This window comes from Gossypium hirsutum, chromosome A04 (assembly GCF_007990345.1).
Source record: "Gossypium hirsutum isolate 1008001.06 chromosome A04, Gossypium_hirsutum_v2.1, whole genome shotgun sequence".
Classification (NCBI taxonomy): domain Eukaryota; kingdom Viridiplantae; phylum Streptophyta; class Magnoliopsida; order Malvales; family Malvaceae; genus Gossypium; species Gossypium hirsutum.
The window spans coordinates 15,731,812-15,737,495 of NC_053427.1; the positions used below are offsets into that span (position 1 = coordinate 15,731,812).

At 31.8% G+C, this 5,684-nt stretch overlaps 1 non-coding gene across 1 annotated transcript; it reads right to left on the minus strand.

Annotated features, from left to right (window-relative positions):
• Window positions 1–5,292: 5,292 nt before the first annotated feature.
• LOC121228553 (small nucleolar RNA R71) lies at window positions 5,293–5,399 on the minus strand. The gene has a single exon (XR_005926129.1). It is a non-coding gene; the product is annotated as a small nucleolar RNA R71 (small nucleolar RNA).
• Window positions 5,400–5,684: the final 285 nt, after the last annotated feature.

A 5,684-nucleotide genomic window follows, 5' to 3' on the forward strand; every position in this document is an offset into this window, starting at 1 on the left:
GGTTAGACGTTGTTAGTCTCGAGAGAGATAATAATATAACTTAGGGATGTCTATAGAACAAGTTAAATGAATAAATCGTCCGATTCAGAGTCAAATAACAAGTGAAGTCTAGGTAGATTTTTCCTTAGGTATTGTCTTAATCAAACGAGTTTTCCAAAAAGTATTTTCCCCAAATTTCTTTTCTGTGATTTCTTAGTTTAGTTAAGTAGTTAAATAAACAAAACCCTTTTATTTTTTAGGCTAGATAATAAAAAGAAAGTTGATACTAGTACTTTTAGTTCCTTTGGGTTCGATAATTCGGTCTTGCTAAAGCTATACTACTGTTCGATAGGTACACTTGCCTTCATCGTGATAATAGTTAGTTTTGTGACATCCCTAATTTGACCCTAGTCAGAAAGTGGTTTCGGGACCACAAAACCGAGTCATAAAAATAATTAACTGACATATTTGATGATTATTATATATGAATATGCATGTGTGAAAATTTCATGCTTAAATTTTGTTAATAGTATGTGAAATTTATTAAATAGGACTTGTGTGAGAAAATTTAGAAATGTGCTAGGTAAATGTTAAATTGGCCTATTAATGCTTGTTATAAAATGCTTGTACTTGCATGTCAAATATTCCTTTTTGTTTATAGTGGTCGGCCATGATGAGGAATTTATATTAAAAATAGACATAAATAATTACTTATGATGGTTGTATAATTTTATATTGTTAAGGAGAAAAAAATATTTTCTTTTCATCTTTATCAACCGAGGGGAGAGAACATTAGTTTTAGCTCATAGTTTCTTCATTTTCTCTTAGTCTTACGAGAGGGAAAAGAAAGCCACGGCTTGCATGTTGAGGCAAACAAAAAATTCACTCATTTTAAGGCTAGATTCTCAAGCATTGCTAACAAAGAAGGAGGACAAAGAGTTAAAGGGAAGGAGAAAGTGGTGTAGGCAATTTCAGCTAGGAAGAAATTTCTAGTAAGTCCTTGAACTCCAAATTTCCAATTTACTATTTAAGATATTATATTATTGAATAATTCAGTTGAAATTGGTTTGAGCTACCTGTTGGTTAATTAGTTAAAAATGGAGTCTTGTCCATGGCATGTTGAAATTGAAGTTGGTTAAGGATATTTTGGTTGTTTGCATGTTGTTGTTTTTACGGTTCAAAATAAGGAAAAGTTACAGGTTTTTATTGCAGACCAAGAACAGGGTTCGATGCTGTCCAAAGTAAGACATTTTTATTATGTTTTGTTGAAGGTTAAAAATTGTTAGCTAATGCTGCTGAATGGTGGGGTAAATTTAGTTATTTTAATACTTGAATTTAATAATTTAACAGTTAAATTATGTATTGATTAATTGCTTAAAATATCACTGTCCTTAAGTTGTAATTGATGAATATTAATGGTTGTGATGTTAGTGTTTTGCTGTTGTAGTCCAGGTGGTCAACTGACATGAATTATGTGGTCTTGAAACATAAATTGAAATAAATTAAATGTTGTAGTTAAGCTGTCCAAAAGTATGAATAAATATTATTCTATATTGTGGCTTGTTACCGAATTAATGTTAAAACTAAGTTGATTAATTGGGGGATAAATTGTTGTTGTACAATGATGATTTATTATCGAATTTAAGTTGTTCCAAGGGTGAAAAGTGGCTGCTATTGAAGTAGTGTTTAATGTCTAATTAAATTATCCAAGTGATGATTAACTATTACTGTTTAAGATGGTGTCAAGGCTTATTTGATCGTCTGAATGCAGTTAATTAGCGGCAGGAAGCTTTGTTAGTTTAGTTAGGTTGTACTTTTTATGATAGTTGAAAATAACTATTAAATATTCTAAAATTTTCCCTTGTTTAATTGATGTCTACTGATGTTAATGTGCCTAAAAATGACTATTAAATGTTCAAAATTCCTCTGGTTTAATTGATATTTACTGCTTTTAAACTATATCTGAACGTGAGTGATAAATGATTAAATTTATCCTTAATCATTCGATTTATTGCTGCTATGTAAGATGTTCAAAAAAAATTACGAAACCTTGATGCTGGGAAGAACGGTTGGATCAAGGGAAAAATCGGGTAGAATCCATGGTTGATGGAACTGTTGATGCCTACATGGCAGAATCTTGTTATCTGCCCTTGTGCTCAAGAGCTTAGAGGATCAAAGTTGGATAGGGGAAAGGAAAAAGTAATCGAATAGCCGTTGAAATCGTTCGACAACATCTGAGGTAAGTTTCTAGCATATAAGTTTAGTTATAATGAAGAATGATATGGAATACGGGTAAAGATGGGACTATGAATTGGTGTAATTACCTATAGTAAAATGATAATGAATAAGTTACTTCTATAAGCCTTAGCCGATTTGTTATTAGAAAAGTGATATTTAAATTATGATTTGTATGTGATAATAAGAAGTACTTATATATGATGATATGTTTTAAACTCAAATGCTAAGTTCTTAAGTGTTTGGACTTGGAAATTTAAGAGCAAATTGTAATAATCTGCTTAGGATAGCAGCAGTAGCGAGATTTTGAAAATCACCATAAATTGTTGGAGTGGAATTAGAGACTAAATAAAATATGTAATCAAATCTCAATGAGTCTAGTTTCTTATAAAATAAACAGTGTAAGCAAAGGAATTTCCTATAGAGAGATATTTAAAGTTGTGTGTGACAGTGTCAGAATGAATCTGAAATCCCCTGTTCTGTTTTTAGAAAATCATTATAAATAGTACAAAAATTTTTATAAGATAAAATTTATATTCTTAGACTCCTTAATGAGTCTAGTTTCAAATGAAATAAACAAGAACATATTTTGAAATCTGTACAATGAGAAATTTGATTCGAAGTGAAGAGTGGTCAGTATAGTCGATCAGTGAAATAGGGGAAACTTTAAGAAAATTCTGGTTTTGATTGGCCAAACGAAAAATCATGAAAATTTTATGGATAGAAGATATATGAGTCTATTTTCAGGGAAAATTTACGGCACTTCATTTGGAGTTTTGTAGATCCAGTTACAAATAATCTAATGATTGTTGCTCAAGAAAACAGCTTGTAGTGAATCTGTGATTTTGTTGTAAACATTGATGAAACTAATTGAGTTGCTTATAAGCTATTGCTGAATTGATGCACAAGATAAATATATAGGTGGTGAGGCCAAAATGGCTAAAATTTAAATGTGTGCAAGTTATCCGAATGGCTATTTTATAAACGTAAGTAATGTATATTTAATATGTGTTGATAGTTTTATAAATTGAAGGTGTAGTGACTTATATGTTGTTTAGCCGAATGGTTGTCATGAGAAGAATGTAAGTCATGTGTGTATTTTCTTATTTAGTTGGAAGTTTATTGAAAGGGATATATATAGATATAAATATAAATATGTATTAAAGTCGAATGATATTAGGACATGAAGTTAAGGTATACGCTATATGCTTATATTCGAATGAGGTTAATGAATTACAATGGTGATAGTTTGTGTGAAATGTGGTAACATGTGATTATAGTGTTATGTTTTATTTGAAATATTAATGTGAATATGAACTAAAGAACTAAGCTCCTAAATACATATATATATTTATGTATGTGCACGAAATGAGTGCATATGATTAAGTGGTTAGAGGTATTGAAAGATTGAATTGGTAATTGGTAACTATGGAAACGGTAAGTGTACAAAGGTTAAGTATATGGTAAGTGATACTTACTTGCTATGTGAATTCGATTTCGTTTGTATTACAAATGTACTTGGGGAATCACTTATGAGATGGTTATAAGTTATATTCAACGAGTATTGACTCTATCAAATTGTTTATGTAATATGAAAACATGTGATATATCTTATGCGAAGGGGTATATACTCTTAAATTTGGATGAAATAGATGAATTACATGTGCATACATAGGGTTTAATCTATTTGACCGAATGGTGATATATCTTGACATTTCAAAACGTGATTTGTGTAAGGCCAAATCTTAAGCGACTTAGTAATAAATCAACAATTACGGATGTTCAGCACATTAAGTTGGCCAGGTATGTATTATGTACTTGTGTAGGCTTATTAAGCCCATCGAGACTTCACTTGGATTTTGTGTAAGTTATAAATGTATTTAATCCAGCAAAGTTAATTATTTTACTTAAGACTTACTAAGCCTTGAAAGCTTACTCTGTTGTTACGTTTCTCTGTTTTATAGATTGTCAAATTTGGCCTTTGCTCGGGAATCGTCAACAACTCGTCACACTATCACTATCCACTGTTTGGTACTGCTATGTTTTGGATTATTTTATGGCAAGTATAGAATAGACTAGTAGCAGAATAATATTCTGGTTAATGTATATAAGCCATGCGAAAATGGCATCCTTTGAATGTGTACTTATAGAAGTTTAATTTTATCCCTGGCTGTATTTAGCATTTATCTAAATGAATGATCTTTATTTCAAGAAAAAGTTTAAAATTTTACTGTTCTGACATGAGTTACAAGTCTGGTAATGCCCCTTTCCTATTCCGACAACAGTTACGGGATAGGGGTGTTACAAGTTTCAAGAACGATTCATTATAAATATTTAAAACCTTTCATGAATATCACGTATCAAGTTTTTTGCACCGTTGCCGGGGAGCTAAGATATTAGGAACACTCAATTTTTATTACTTTAGCTGTTTTATTTTTATTGCAATTTAAATTTTTATTTTCTTTTCTAACTCTTCATTTATTTTCTTCTGACAGGTTTTTCTAGTTTATGACTAGGAGAAAACCGTCAGGACCATTACTGTTTGATAGTGAGATCGATCGCACAGTTCACATAAACTGAAGAGAAATAAGGCGAAACTTACGTTACACAGAAGAGAAAGAGGAAGATACTTGAACCACCACCGAGGAGATGGCTAAAAAGCAAGAAAATCCACTACCTCTTATGATTGCTGTTAATCAAAATCTTGCTCCGCTCACTATGTATGATTATGCTAATCCTAATTTAATAGGAACTGAGTCAAGTATAGTTAGACCTACTATTGCTGCAAATAATTTTGAACTGAAACCTAACACAATTCAAATGATACAACAGCTTGTTCAGTTTGATGGTTTGCAGGACGAGGATCTCAATGCTCACTTGGAAAATTTCCTAGAATTTTGCGATACCTTTAAAATTAATGGCATTTCTAATGATGCCATCCACCTTCAGTTGTTTCCCTTTTCGTTAAGGAATAAGGCTAAACAATGGTTGAACTCGTTACCACGAAGGTCAATCACTACTTGGGAACAAATGACCTAAAAATTTTTATTAAAATATTTTTCGCCGGCTAAAATAGCTAAATTGCGCAATGATATCTCTTCTTTTGTGCAGATGGATTTAGAAACACTCTACGATGCATGGGAGAGATAGAAGGACCTTTTGAGAAGGTGCCCTCACCATGGGTTACCACTTTGGCTACAGGTTCAAATGTTTCATAATGGCCTGAATCCTTCGACTCGGTAGATGATTGATGCAGCTACTGGAGGAACCATCAATAATAAGACACCTGAAGATGCCTATAAATTTATAGAGGAGATGTCACTGAATAACTATTAGTGGCAAGTCATGAGGACAAAGCCCACGAAAACAGCCGGCGTTTATAACGTCGATTTGGTCACTGTGCTCTCTAATAAGGTAGAACTCTTGAATAAGAAAATTGATGGTTTTCTTAGTTCTTCACTGGATCACCC